This window comes from Ursus americanus, chromosome 5 (assembly GCF_024610735.1).
Source record: "Ursus americanus isolate L20-20 chromosome 5, mUrsAme1.1.p, whole genome shotgun sequence".
NCBI classification, from domain to species: Eukaryota; Metazoa; Chordata; class Mammalia; order Carnivora; family Ursidae; genus Ursus; species Ursus americanus.
Window position 1 is genome coordinate 29867839 of NC_142131.1, and position 16027 is coordinate 29883865.

Consider the following 16027-nt stretch of genomic DNA (forward strand, 5'->3'; position numbering starts at 1 on the left):
AAATACTTACATTTTGCACTTTCATTTTATGATTGTATAATGATTTTTTAAAATTACTATATTTATATTATATTTATACTATATTGTAAAATTGTAATTACTATATTTGTAAAATTGTAAATTACTGTATTTATATTATATTTATACTATATTGTAAAATTTCCCATGCTACCCCTCCCCCCTCCATACACGCATCCCCGATATTGAGAATGCTGACTCTCTAAGGAGAATCTTTCTCCACTGGACTGATTCTAGGCCTTCAAGATGCAAAATCAATGCTTTAGACTGGAACAGTACTTTCTCAAACTCTATGTTGAAGGACCATTTGAAAAAGTTCCAATTCATTGTGGATTGATACTTTGGTAAAATACAACAAAATCTATGAGTGAATAGGAGAGAATAAGGGATGCAAGAGGTGTTGCTGGGTAGTATGAAACGATTCCCCTTGAATATTTAGTTTTCAAGAGATGCGAGTTAAAGACTGAGTATTTTGTTACTTGGCTACTTGAGCCACGCTTCTTTGAATGCCACTGGTCGTCAGGAATTTATTAGTATTAAAATTGGATAAAAAATGCAAAAAACTAGCAACCATGCATCATTGCTAAATTCTTTTGAGGCTGTTCATCGCTTGGTGGTGCCTTTTAGGCATCCTACAGCATAAGTGGGAAGGCCCTGACTTTTCTCTAAAAATCACCCAAGCCAGCCTATGTTGAACCATGTCTAACTGTCCAAAGCTGGGAACATAGATAATACCTTTGTCCTGAGACTGAGCCTGTAAGAAACTTTTGTTCAAGATGTTAACTTCATTCATTTTCTACCTCCAAATGTCCTGGGACTTACGCCTTTTCTGGATTTAATTTTAAAATGTGTGTTTTTTTTTGTTTTTTTTTTTTTTTTGTGGCAGATTCCACTAGTTGTCAACCCAATCAATAGCCATTCTCTTTACTTCTTATAAGAGAACCTGAATTTTGTTCAGGGTAACAACACACCAAAGCTAGGTAACCACGTGACATAGTTATAGTAATTAGAAATCCAGAGGCAGGGTTCCTGGCAAAGCTATTGCTTTCCAATAAAAAAGGACAATTCAGCCTTTTGCCTTTGCTCTTCTCTTTTCTTTTTATTCTTCTTTTTTTTCTTTAAGATTTTATTTATTTATGTGACAGACAGCCAGTAAGAGAGGGAACACAGCAGGGGAGTGGGAGAGGAAGAAGCAGGCTCCTAGCGGAGGAGCCCAATGCAGGACTCAATCCCAGAACGCCGGGATCATGCCCTGAGCCAAAGGCAGACGCTTAACGCCTGCGCTACCCAGGCACCCCTTCTTTTTATTCTTCTTAACTAGAAAGTGGATATTATGCTGGAGGTACAGCAGCCTCATTGTGACCACGAGGAAATCACAAACGTGAACGCCACACCTTAAGAAAAGCGAACCAAAAGGATAGAAGGATCCTGAGATATTGATGATACTGTGAAGTGCCTGTCTCTAGACTTCCTCTTAGGTGAGAAAAATAAATCCCTTTTAATTAAGTCAGCATGGTTGGATTTCTAGTTCATTCGGCCAAATATAAGGCCTAAATGACAGTCTTTTTTATGTAGAGTAGTTCATCTACTTGTTAGATGTCTTCATAATTTTAATAACCTTATTTTAAACGAGTAAAGCATTTACTACACTGGTCTCTAGGCACACTTTATAAAAGTTTCACTTAAGCAATGACTTTGATAAAATGACACTACATCTTAGAACTTCTGACTTCTGGTGTTGTTTTGACTAGCAATGGAAGATTTGAGAATAAGCAGGCTTTTTCTTTTGACCATCTTTTGTTTTTCCTCTATGTGACAGGTCTAGGAAAATTTCCAGTTAAGAAACATCTCTGTTGGCTCAGAGATGAAAGTTTTATACCTTCCAAACTTTTCTCGAAAAGTCAAGTATTGATTAACTAACAAGTCCCCAACAACTAATATCTAAATACTTGCTAGAAGTTTGCAAAGAAATTTTTGTGGATTTTTTCCACCTGATGTGACATAAATATGTTCCTGGTGTGTTTTGAAGTTTTTGGCTTTTCTTCTCACCCTTTGCTAAATATTAATCAAGAAATGAAGTATCGAAGTTGTAACCAGGGTGGAAAGAGGAGGCTGACTGTGTGCGTGTGTGTGCGTGTGTGTGCATGTGTGTGTGCACGTGTGTGTGCGCATGTGTGGGTTCAAAGTGTAAATTGCACTTTCTTACATTTGCAGATAACTTTGATTCAGGCTTTTACAAAGGAGTAGTAAATTTGCTGTGAAACTAAAACTGCTCTTAAAAATAAATTCCATTTAAAAAATAAGTAGCAAACAGTATACCTGTGTACTGAGCACCACCAGCACACACTCAAGATAGCAAGTGTTCAGTATATGTTTGCTGAATACAGGTAAAGAATAGGACCTGAGTTACGTATAGACAGACGGCTGGAGTGGTATAGAACTGCTGAAGTCAGAGTTTACAAGCTGAAAAGAGCTATGTGAAACATTGGAGATGTGGGATTATTCCACGGGCCCACTGCTTCGCCAGCATATGCATGGCGAGGATGCAGCCACTCTGCACTTGGCTCTTTCCGCTGAGCCCAGGCTTGACTTCATAATCCTCAACTCTTCTCTTTCCTCTTCTTCTCCCTGTCCTTCATAATCCTCAACACAACATGACCCTTCAATGAAGCGGCTGTGTGTGATAAAGCCTTAAATCATCTGCTTCAGAACTAGAGAGCTGGGAACACAGAAGAAGACATAGACCTTTAATATGGTTCTGCCAATATTCTTCTTCATCTTTATTTCTAAAATATGTACAAAATCTTCAAGATGGGCTTTAAAGGCAAAAATTTGGGTAATGTCTACTTGTTCAACAAATATTTATGGAACACCAGCTATGTTCCAGGCATGGTGCTGGGCTCTGGGGGTACAATGGTGAATGAAAATAGAGTCAATTTATTGTCATTTACAGTCTCATGGGGGAGAGAGACATGATTCAAGAAATCACACAAAAGTATAATTATAAAATGAGATTACTGTATCACTAGAACCGAATGTAATTTGTTTCACAGAACCACAAGTCTAAAAATGTAATGAAAGTCATGCTTAAAAGACAAAAGTACTAATAAACAATTATTAGAGAAAACAGAGTAAGGGAAATATCCTTAGAGATGTTAAGGAACTTAAAAAAAAAAAAAGGACAGGTGTAGGGGCTGGACTGGGAACAAGGAAACATTGCTCAAGAAGGGAGAGCACGCATTGCCCTGGAAGAGCTAGGCAGGTGGATCGGAGGAGGGACCACCATGAAGGCTATGGATGCAGGGCCCAAGAACTGCTTGGAAACTGAGCCATTGACACTTGTGGTTTGCCCAGCTTTCATTCAAGGGAATGTTTCCAGCACCTGCACCAGGGACTCTAACTGCCCTCCCTCGGGATCCATGAGGACTCCATTCCTCTGGCATCCTCTCCCATGGACTGCCTAGGAGGACTGACAGACCACCCCCTCTCCCCATTTGGCATTTCCCCAATACACACAATACTTCAAGACACCCAGGAACACATAGGATAGGAAGAGGACTGATGGGATCCTGTACCGGACCCCCCAGTGCGGTCGGGGTAGAGAAGCATCGCACACTTGTACTTGAGGTGGGGGTTGCTGACTCAATGTATCTTGATTCTAGAAGAGCCTTCTTCTTCCCTCCCTGTCCTTTTCTCCACAAGATAGAGCAGTAGCTATTAACAATGCTCTTGTAATAATTAAAAAATATTTAAGAGTATAAAATAGAAAATTAAAATTAACCAAAGGAAGTATTAGAGTGCCAAGAAAACATATTTACCTTCTCGATGTTTTGAGGTAGGGCCTGGACGTGATCCTATCATTTACTGAAATACATGTACTTCTTGCTTCACTTGACTTTATGAGAATTTAATGTGAGCTCACAATGAAGGATTATTTACTTACCAAAGTCATGCCATTCATTTGTTGAAATCATCTCTTAAAGAAAAAGGGCAGATTGTGGGCCTAACCACTTCTTTATTATCCTCATATGTTGATTAAATGTAGTCACGGTATTTCGTTTGGCATTAAATGTATCTTCCTTCATACGACATAGTTATAAATACATTAAGGTTCATCTGAATATATGCCAAAAACCTAAAAAAGAAACACAAAATTGGGTGTTTATGCAGCTCATTAGGGTTACAGAGGACATAATAGGGTAGAATTAACTTGATAAATTACTGAAGTGGCATAAAGCAACAGGGACACGTGCGGGTTAGTAAAGTAACTTTTTTCTTAGGATTTTATTTTTTTATTTAAAAGAGAGAAAGCACACAGGAGCGGCCGGGGTGGGGGCGGGGCGCCCCCCCCCCTCTCCAGACAGACTCCCTGCTGAGTGCAGAGCTTGCCCTGGTCCAACTCGGCCAGGCGTGGAGCCCTGAGATCATGACCGAGCTGATGTCAGAGGCTTAACCCACTGAGTTACCCAGGTGCCTTGTAAAGTAACTTTTAGATAGAGACATGTTAACTGAACTTCAGCTCTGCTACGCACTAACTGTGTGACTTTGGGCCAGTTTCTTAAGCACACGGTGCTTCAGTTTCCCCATAAGCAAAACAGAGATTAAGTAGTACCCTTCACGTAGGATGGTGGGAGGATCAGAATTGAGAACCCAGAAATGGACCCTCAGCTCTATGGTCAACTAATCTTCGACACAGCAGGAAAGAATATCCAATAGGAAAAAAGACAGTCTCTTCAACAAATGGTGTTGGGAAAACTGGACAGCCACAAGCAGGAGAATGAAACTGGACCATTTTCTTGCACCATACACAAATATAGACTCAAAATGGGTGAAAGACCTAAGTGTGAGACAGGAATCCATCAAAACCCTAGAGGAGATCACAGGCAGCAACCTCCTCAACCTCGGCCACAGCAACTTCTTGCTAGACACCTCTACAAAGGCAAGCAAAACAAAAACAAAAATGAACTATTGGGACTTCATCAATATAAAAAGCTTTTGCACAGCAAAGGAAACAGTTGACAAAACTAAAAGACAACCTACAGAATGGGAGAAGATATTTGCAAATGTCTTACCAGATAAGGGGCTGGTATCCAAAATCTATGAAGAACTTATCAAACTCAACACCCAAAGAACAAAAAACTAGTCAAGAAATGGGCAGAAGACATGAACAGACATTTTTCCAAAGAAGACATACAAATGGCCAACAGACACATGAAAAAATGCTCAACATCACTGGGCATCAGGGAAATACAGATCACAACCGCAATGAGCTATCACCTCATATCTCTCAGATTGGCTAAAATTGACAACGCCGGAAACAACAGATGCTCATATGTGGAATTTAAGAAACAAAACAAATATAGCGGAAGGGAAGAAAAAACAAAAGATGAAAACAAAGAGGGAGACAAACCATAAGAGACTCTTAACTCTAGGGAACAAACCGAGGGGTGCTGGAGGGGAGGTGGGTGGGGGGATGGGGTAACTGAGTGATGGGCATTAAGGAGGGCACTTGATAGAATGAGCACTGGTTGTTATATGCAACTGATGAATCACTAAAGTCTACCTCCAAAACTAATAATACACTATATGTTAATTAACTGATTTTAAATTTTAAAAAAATATTTGTAGGACAAAATATCTGTGAGGAAGTTTAAGGGCTCCTTAATAATTCCCTTTCTTAGGGGAGTGCTATAAAATCATTTTCTTGGGACACCTGGGTAGCTCGGTCGGTTGAGTGTCCAACTCTTGATTTCAGTTTAGGTCATGATCTCAGGGTTATGAAATCGAGGCCCACGTCGGGCTCTGTGCTGAGCATGGAGCCTACTTAAGACACTCTCTCTCCCTCTCCCTCGGGCCCTCCCTACCCTCTCTCTAAAAATAATAAGTAAAAATCATTTTTTAATCATCCCTACTTGCCTCTCAAATTAATAGAATGACCAGATGTGAAAGCATTTTATAAACTATTTTTTAAAAACCTGTAGAATAATAAGTTATGATGATCGGGTTTTTGGACCTTCACAGATTCAGAACAGTATTCATTTGTGTGTGATATAAATAGACATATATATGCATGCACATCCTTGGAAAGTTTCTCAAGAGTTATATACTATTTTTTTAAGGTTTTAAATATTTATTTGACAGAGAGAGAGACAGCCAGCAAGAGAGGGAACACAAGCAGGGGGAGTGGGAGAGGGAGAAACAGGCTTCCAGCTGAGCAGGGAGCCTGATGCGGGGCTCAATCCCAGGACCCTGGGATCATTACCTGAGCCAAAGGCAAACGCCCAACGATTGAGCCACCCAGGTGCCCCAAGAGTTATATACTTTTCTATCCATGTCGGTTGCTACTGGCAATGTGGGTTTGCTGATGTGACCGGGACTTAACTTCTCTCAAATCCTTTTTACCAAGACCAAAAAAAAAAAAAAACGAAATGAAGAAATATGACAAAACACATTTTGGCCAGAAGGTGGCAGTAAAGCATTGGTACTTCCCAAAGATTCCAGGCACAAGAATTAACTTCTGGTAGGCGTGGTATATCCCAGGAAACAAAATATTGCCTGGAGGTTCTGATCTTTCAGATCCTGTGGGCACCTCCCTACCCCACCTGCCTCGTCCCTGCCCTGGAGGAGCCAAGCCTCAGACAAGAGATTATGCGGACACAATGTGATAAGCGCTGCCATGGGAAAAACACAGGGCCTCTGCAGCAATGTCACTTACTTAAAAAGTGTATCCCCAAGTTAGAACCTCATTTAAGTTAACTTTATTGCATATATGGAATGATTACTGGGATACTGTGATCATCTTATTTTAACTCTTCGATGAAGTTTTTCTATGTACCAATTTTTCTGCATCTAAAAAATGTGATTTCTCTTTGTCCTTCATATAAGGAATGGCAAAGAAATACTGGAAGAAATGGTATACCCTTTAATTTGGCCCCCTCACCATTCACCCCAGTCAATCAAGAAGACCCCTAGAAGGCTCCCTGAATTCAGGGAAATGCACATCGGTGTTGTCTAGTATTGACTGGTCCTGGAGCTCATAAAGGAAAAAAGGTATCCTGACACTTATAAGCAAGAATTTATTCAGGACTGTTGCCATAAGTGTAGATGTCAAGACTACGCCAATAAGAGAAAGAGATGAGACTCAGCTCCAAATACAATGAGAAGTGAAAATTTAAAGCTAAGGAGCAGGTGGAGGGGGGCAATAACTTGGGGAGTCTGATGGAAGGAGACAAGTGGGGGTGTGGTTTGCATGTCAAAGGCAATGCCACAGGCAAGTTGTTTGCTGTCTCTAGGAATTAGCTAACCCTGGGAGGAGCAGCCACTCCCTTTGTCTCCAAGGCTCCAGGATGTTGAAGCACCGTAAAACACAGAAAAAAAGTTGAAACACGATTAATACAAAGTTCTTTGCTTCTAGCTTCTAAAACAGTATTTCTGTCAACCAACCAAGTAACCTCATGAAATTAGGAAGCACTGAATAAGCACGATTATCTGATTTCACCTAACTAATAATCATGATACTAACATTTACTTAGTTTCTTCTATATGCTACCTCTTGTGCTATGCACTTTAATTGTATTTAATCCACATATTTGTATCTTGATTGTAGTGATGGTTATATGTGATAAAGTGCCACTGAATTACACACAAAACTCTACCAAAAAAGAGAAAAAGCTTATAAGGGGTGCCTGGCAGGCTCAGTTGCTAGAGCATGTGGCTCCTAATCTTGGAGTTGTGAGTTCCAGCCCCACATTGGGCGTAGAGCTTACTTACGAAAAGAAAACAAAAAACAATACAAAAATGAGTGTATGCAAAAACTGGCAAAATTGGCATAAGAACTGTAGTCTAGTTAGTTGTATTTACCAATTAATTTCCTGGTTTTGATCAAACACTATAATTAAATAAGATGCCCCCATTGGGGTAAGCTAGATGATGGATACATGGGACCTCACTGTACTGTTCTTGCAACTTCTTGTGAATCTACAATTATTTCAAAAAAAAAAAAAGTTAAAAGTCCTCCAAGGCCAATACTATTATTATCCCCATTTTACACTGGAGGAAACTAGGCTTGGAGAGGTTAAGTAGCCTGCCCAAGGTCATTCAGCAAGTAAGTGATGAATGTGTGTGATTCCAACCCAGAGCTAATATACCAACAACTTCCCTCCAACACAGATAATCTTCAAGTAAAATAATGATTCCTGCTACTCACAGAATGTTTCTAGGTTTCAGTAAGTTTTGAAAAATATGTAAAAAAATTTCAATTACCCTACACTGCAGCACACTTATAGGAATTGGGATGGGTCTTTAGCAAGAAACCATGAAATGACAACACTGCATTTTATAGGCTTCCTTCAGCAACAAATTGTAGGATATCAATACTTTCATTTTTTTACTATTGTAAAACACCAGATATCAGATTAAGAGTTACATAAAGATTGTACTCATTTACCAAGAAAAATCTTAGACCCGAGTCATAAACAACAATGTATTTTGTACAATTCAGTCCTCTCTAATGGCAAAGAAATTGGCAACATATTTCTAGAATTCTAATTCCATTGTAGGTAGATGGATCATAGCATTTTCTATGACACACTTGTTAGAAGCCTTTTCACTTCATTTAGTCTTAATTACAGTGCAGGATATAGCACTGGGTTGACCGAGTACTCACATCTGATCTCAAGGTCTATAAAATGTCAGAAACACATGGTATTCAGAGACCCAGTACCTTTTCTTTAATACATTATGGGCCTAGAGAATTTAATTCATAAGGTATGAGTCAAGGATCTCTATAGGTTTATTAACCACTTTGTGTCATTTCCCAAATATTCTGAATTACTTTTATCTTTGGTTATTTCTTTTATTTGGTTTGGGGTGACATGGAGATATACTCTGACTAGGTTAAGGGACAGGAAGAGACTGTGATGTGTCTTTCTCAGCCCATCATTGCCATAGTCCCCAATTCCTCACCCTAAACTGTCTCTAGAGGGCAGGCTTTCCTGTAACAGGGAGGGGTGACCCAGTGTGGGGAAGGACTAGCCAGTAACTACCACCAACTCCACCCTGGCTTGCCTGCCTACCTGCAGTGAGGAAAACCAGCAGAGTTTTTGTTTGGTTTTGTTTTTAAACAGTTATTTAAGTAATCTCACACCCAGCATGGGGCTCCAGCTCATGACCCTGAGTTCAACAGGCACATGCTCTTTCGACTGAATCAGCCCGGCGCCTCCAGCAGAGTTTGTTTTCATCAGCCACTGACTAAAAAAAAAGTTGTTAGTGTGGGGTTTAAGTGTATTTATGTAAAATACTATACAGATTAACTGATGATCATTTTCAAAGGGGGGGGAAGGAAAGAAACTAGTATGAAACCGTTAACATTTTTGAGAATTTGGGGGCACCTTGGTGGCTCAGTCACTTGGGCGCTGGACTCTTGGTTTCGGCTCGGGTCATGATCAGGGGCAGGGTCAAGGGATCCGTCCCACACAACAGGATCCTCGCTCAGCAGGAGTCTGCTTGGGATTCTCTCTTTCCCTCTTCCTCTACCCCTCCCCCCACCAAAATAAATAAATAAATCTTTTAAAAAAACACGAGTATTTGAATGAATTCCCACATTGATTTTTTTTATCCTGCTCATTGTGACTGATTTCGGTTTCATCAGTGTTTCTTTACAATTGGCCCAGAGTTTGAAGTTACTGAGAGACCTCTATGGACAATGAATCCCGTTCAGATACTGTCATAAGTTGCAAGTGATCATTTGTTTTAAAGATTTTACTTATTTATCTTTATTAGAGAGAGAGAAAGAGAGTGGGGCGAGGGGCAGAGAGAGGGAGAATCTTAAGCAGACTCCATGCTGAGCATGGAGCCTGACCGGGGTTCGATCTCACAACCCTGAGATCATGACCTGAACCAAAATCAAGAACCAGATGCTTAAACGACTGAGCCACCCACGTGCCCCAGTGAATGGTCATTTTAAGTCTCATATATTCCCAGATACATTTTCCTTATCAAAAGAATGAAGTAGATTTAATGAATTAATACAGTTTTCTTTACTGTAGTCCACACAATTTGGTTAAAGATACAAAAAAGATCTTATGCAACCAACCACTAGGTGACTCTTCTGGGTTATGATGGATTTAAGGGTTGCTGTAACCACACAGGATACTGTGGGTCTCTTTGACGAGTGGACTTCAAGCTAACAAGATAGTTGAGGCCAAGAAATAAGATCTTAGGGGCGCCTGGGTAGCACAGTTGTTAAGCGTCTGCCTTTGGCTCAGGGCGTGATCCCGGTGTTCTGGGATCGAGTCCCACATCGGGCTCCTCCACTGGGAGCCTGCTTCTTCCTCTCCCACTCCTCTGCTGTGTTCCCTCTCTCGCTGGCTGTCTCTCTACCACATAAATAAATAAAATCTTTAAAAAAAAAAAAAAGAAATAAGATCTTAGCTGGCTTTGAAAAGTCAAAAATTAGAAAGGAATATAAATATAGAACCATAAAGTACATCTCTACAATGAAAAGCTCTGCAGCTGTCAAGATAGTAATATATGGATATATCGATTATGTATATTTTTGATTTTTTTCTTAAGTGGGTTCCACACACAATGTGGGGCTCAAACTCATGACCCTGAGAGTAAGAGTCACACACTCACTGACTGAGCCAGGCAGCTAACCCTTGATTATATGTAAATACATACAGATTACATATTTTTAGTGTGAAAAATCAGATTGCAAAACACTATATCTCATTTCTATATATATGTACACATGGAGGGAAAATAGCCTGGATAGATAAACACCATAATGTATATGGGTATTATATATGGTTGAGAGACAATGGGTAATTTCCCTTTTTGGGGAATGGGTAGAGTTCCCAGGCTTTAAAATTAACTTACATTAATTAAATTTTAAAGAATAAATGAAAGAAAAAAGGGGAACCTATAGCAGCTGCAACTAGAGAAATCTGAAAAGTTAACACTTAATTCTGTTAGCACTATTCCCTCAAAAGATACTCAGCAAACGTTTATTATCTCTCTACTATCAACACAGACCTTTGCTATGTCCCCCTCCCTTTTTTTAAAGATTTTATTTACTTATTTGAAAGAGAGAGAGAGGGAGGGAGGGAGAGCATGAGTGGGGGAAAGGGCAGAGGGAGAGGGACAAGCAGACACCCCACTGAGCAGGGAGCCTGACGTGGGGCTCGATCCCAGGACCCTGGGATCATGACCTGAGACAAGGGCAGCCGCTTAACCCACTGAGCCACCCAGGCGCCCATGCTATGTCCTTTTTTTCCTCTGTTTTTTTTAAGTAAACTCTTTGCCCAACATGGGATTCGAACTTACAACCCCGAGATAAGAGTTGCACACTCTATCAACAGAGGAAGCCAGGAGCCCCTAATTTTTGCTCTGTCCTGAGGGAGATTTAAATGTGAGTTAGCAACTTCTCTACTGGCAAGGACTTAATCTTAGTACAGGTGGAGGCATCCATATAAACAATGAAAATTAATCCAGAGGCAGAACAAAAGACACAGGAAAAGAATAGACAAGGGGCTGTGGGGAGACAGAGGAAGGGGTCAGTGACTGCTGACGAGACCCTTGACAAACACAAAACACAGGACCAGACTGAGAAGGTGACCCATTCACCTGTTAGGACAGGCTCTGGGGTGGGGCCTCAGGGCTACGCCCAAACCAAGCTGGGGGGCTCTGATGGCAGAGCTAAGTCCAGTCTTCTACTTAAATAAAATGCCAACTTTATGCTCAGGCTCCTGAACTGTTTTAGCTACGAACTTATCAAACAAGCAAGAGCTCTTGCTAACGTCTGGTATTAGGCTTTCATTGGATGTTAGGCTTTCATTGGACATTGGGCTTTCATTGGAACCTATCGGGATGTGTTGTCATTTAATGGATAAAATGTATTTCTCATCACTTGAACCAATGTGCCCAGCGATATGTCCAATGTATCATGAAGCATAGGGTGAAGGCTAGCAGACACGCTGCAAAGAGGCAAGGAAGACTTATTTAGGACAGCTGAATAAGTAGCCTGGCTACTAATTTTGGGAAAGCAGGAAGATGAATCTCTCTGGGCGCTCCATCCTAGTTGAACTGTTTAGGTGCCCACTAGACGAAGAGAAAAAAGCAGTGGAATGAGACAGCCGTGGCTGTTGATAAGGGATCGATTGACTCACAAATCACACCACTGCCGTTCCATCAGGGGACTGACTCTCTGTTGCTTAGTAGCATGCCCTCTGCACTCTCTCCCCTGCTTATCCACGTGTTGCATAGGGAGATAAACCTCTTCTGCTCAATTTCAGACCCTGCTGCAAATTATCCTCTGTCCTTGGAGCTCAATCACACAGTTAAAAAGAACATGCAAATGGAATTGATAATTACAAAATCATCACAATCGAGAGGATTATGCTAATGAATGTCCTCTTATGAGTAAACGGGTACAGGGATTAGCAGATGAGTACATCAGGATATCAACAATATTATAAGAACCTCGGATAATCTCACACCTTGTCCTACCCTTCCTTCACGGCTCATCCTGCTCTCCTCAATGAAGAGGCTCAAGGACCCTTTTGATCATTTGGCTGATGCTAAATACATGCATATTTTGCAGCAAAACTTCAGGTTGGGGATCATTTTCTGATACGCATAATACTGAGTAGGATGTCAATCGCAGCAACTTACTAAGGGTTGAATTTTCCTGTTACAAGAGACAGAATTAAATTGAATGGAGGTGTGAACAGGCTAAGAGTTGTGAGGGCAGCACACTTAGAGTTTATCCTAAGGTGTCCAGTGCTTTCCCATCATTAACAACACACCTGTCCATTCTACTCAGCAGGATAAGCTGATCTCTTTCCCAAGCTGGTGGGAAATACTATGTTGCTATTCATCTTTAGTTAAGTATGTATAAATCATTTGCAACCGGAGATAGCTCCTCCATTTCTCTTATAGCTTAACTTGCCACTTCACTATAAAACATGCACAGATATGCCTTTCTTTACGCAATGGGTATATTCTTGGCAAAAGCCACCTGACAATTGGATTGTTTCCTCACTGAATGGCATTATAATTTAGAATTCAATGATTCTTTTTTGATAGACAATAATTTGCCTTTAAAATTTTTAACTTTAAAAATTTTCTAACAGGGGCACCTGGGTGGCACAGTCACTTGAGTGTCCAACTCTTGGTTTTGGTTCTGGTTGTGATCTTGGGGTGGTGAGATGAAGCCCCACCCATGTGGGGGCTCCCTGCTGAGCGTGGAGTCTGCTTAAGATTCTCTCTTCCTCTCCCTCTGCTGCTCCCTGCCTCTCTCTCTCTCTCTCTCTCTCTTTCTCTCTCTCTCTGAAATAAATAAATCTTTTTGAAAATTTTCTAACAAACTCTTCATTATGGTCTGATCACATATGCATATGTAGTTTTCTCAGGAAAGGACACAAAAAATGTAAAATACGGTCCTGGTCCTCCAATAGCCTAAAATCTAATTATGGGAAGCAAGACATTAGAGACTTTAAATAATTGAAAAACAAGGTAGGAAAGTAATGATTAAGTGCAGACAACACTTTGAAAAGAAGGGATTAGAGTAATCTGAAAGAAATAGGTCTCTAGCTGAACCTGAATAACCTAAATAAAAGGGAACGGAGGGGCGCCTGGCTGGTTTAGTCAATAGAGCATGTGACGACTCCTGATCTCGGAGTTGTGAGTTCAAGCCCCATGTTGGGTGTAAAGATTACTTAGAAACTATTACTCAGCTATCAGAAAGAACAAGTTCTCAACATTTGCTGCAACATGGACGGCACTGGAGGAGATAATGCTAAGTGAAATAAGTCAAGCAGAGAAAGACAATTATCATATGATTTCTCTCATCTATGGAACATAAGAACTAGGAAGATCTGTAGGAGAAGAAAGGGATAAAGAAAGGGGGGGTAATCAGAAGGGGGAATGAAGCATGAGAGACTATGGATTCTGAGAAACAAACTGAGGGCTTCAGAGGGGAGGGGGGTGGGGGAATGGGATAGGCTGGTGATGGGTAGTAAGGAGGGCACGTATTGCGTGGTGCACTGGGTGTTATACGCAACTAATGAATCATCGAGCTTTACATCGAAAACCGGGGATGTACTGTATGGTGACTAACATAATAGAATAAAAAAACATTAAAAAAAAGAAATTAAAAATCTTAAATAAATATAAGGGAATGGAGAGGGCATTTTAGGCAGTGGGTTAACCTGGGAACATATCTGGAGTCACTACTGAACCTGATGTATATGGAGGAGGGAGGACTTTTTGACAAACAGAAATACCTTATAATGTATGCAGTCATTTACTGACTAGTTACATTACAGACTGACTAGTACAGACTGACTAGTACATATGTCAGTTTTCTAGTGCTGCTATAACAAATTACCATGAACTCAATCACCTACAACAACACAAATGGCGTCCTCTCACTTATATGTGAGATCTAAAACCACAACAACAAACCAAGCTCATAAATCCAGAGAACAGATTGGTGGTTGACAGAGGTGGGGGTGGGGAGTGGGTGAAATGGGTAAAGGGGTCAAAGGATATAAATTTCCAGTTATAAAATAAATAAGTCATGTGGCACCTGGGTGGCTCAGTTGGTTGGGTGTCTGCCTTCAGCTCCAGTCGTGATCCCAGGGTCCTGTGGTCACTGGGGAGTCTGCTTCTCCCTCTTCCACTGCCCCTCTCTCCAGCTCATGCTCTCTTGCTCTCCCGTTCTCTCTCTCTCTCTCAAATGAATGAATAAAATCTTAAAATAAAATTAAATAAATAAGTCATGGGAATGGCATAATTCATATTTGAAAGTTGCTAAGAGAGTAAATCTTAAAAGTTCTTAATCACAAAAAAAAAGTCTGTAACTATGTATGGTGACAGATGTTAACTAGACTTATTGTGGTGATCATTTCTCAATATATAGAAATATCAAATCATTATGCTGTGCAACTGAAACTAACATAATATTGTATGTCAATTATACCTCATTTTAAAAAATGTACTATCTCAGAATTCTGTAGGTTAGAACTCCAACGTGCATCTCACCAGACTAAAGGTGTCAACAGAGCTGTGTTCCTTTCTGGACACTCAAGGAAACAATCTATTTCCTTGCCTTTCCCAGCTTCTAGAGGCATGCCCCATTTCTTGGCTTGTGGCCCCCTTCCTCCATCTTGACAGCCAGCAACATTGCAAGATTGCATTCTTCCATAATTACATCTCCCTCTCCCCACGACCAGGAAAACATCTCTATTTTTAAGAACTCATTGATTACACTGGGCTCATCTGGACAAACCAGGATACTCTGTCGTCCCAAGGTCCTTAACCTTAACTGCATCTGCAAAATTTCTTTTGCCATGCAAGTTACCCAATTTTCTCTAACCCCTTTCTTTCCATTCTCATTCCCATGGTTGGTTCGTATACCCTCACTTGGGATTATAGCAAAACCTGCGAATTGCTCTCCTCTACTTCAATCCGACCTATGCATCAATTTCAGACAAATCACCTTAAAGCACTACTAAAAAACAAAATTCATCTGAGTAAATTTTAAAGCTCTTAATGGCTTTATTCAGTGATTCATGAATTGGGCAGCACCCAATCTAGCAGACAGAAAGGAGCTCCTGGGAGCCATACAAAATGAAAGCCTTTTATAGGCAGAGGGAGGGGGAGCAAGCAAGAACGTGGGTTGGTTATACCAAGGGTCCTTTCCTTCACGGATAGCAGCGAGTCTGTCAGGCAGACTGACTAGTACTGATGAAGTGATTCCTAAGTAACTGGTTTAAGATTCCATTTCTGGAAGAGGCGAAACTAATTTCTGCAGCTATTCATATATATTCTGGATACACATGAAACATTTCTGAAAGGATACCCAAAAAACTGCCAACGGACTGAGAAATGGAACACAGTAGTGGTGGAGGAGGAGGGCATAAAATGTTCTGGAAGGATATACTAGAAACTAATAAAAGTGATTAGCCATAGGGATGGAGGGTAAGAACACAGTCAAAAGGGGGAT

General features: G+C 40.6%; 1 protein-coding gene across 6 annotated transcripts in view; it reads right to left on the reverse strand.

Annotated features, from left to right (window-relative positions):
- Window positions 1–16027, reverse strand: part of CRHBP (corticotropin releasing hormone binding protein) — a 129055-nt gene that overhangs the window by 437 nt on the left and 112591 nt on the right. For 4 of the 6 annotated variants that reach the window (XR_015724466.1, XR_015724468.1, XR_015724464.1 and 1 more), the window contains 2 exons: window positions 14609–14773; window positions 3962–4153 (listed from right to left, as the gene is read on the reverse strand). The gene's annotated coding sequence lies outside the window, so the exon portion shown is untranslated. Of the gene's footprint in view, window positions 1–189; window positions 2738–3961; window positions 4154–14608; window positions 14774–16027 lie in introns of those variants that run through there. The other 2 variants (XR_015724465.1, XR_015724467.1) reach the window with 2 other exon arrangements.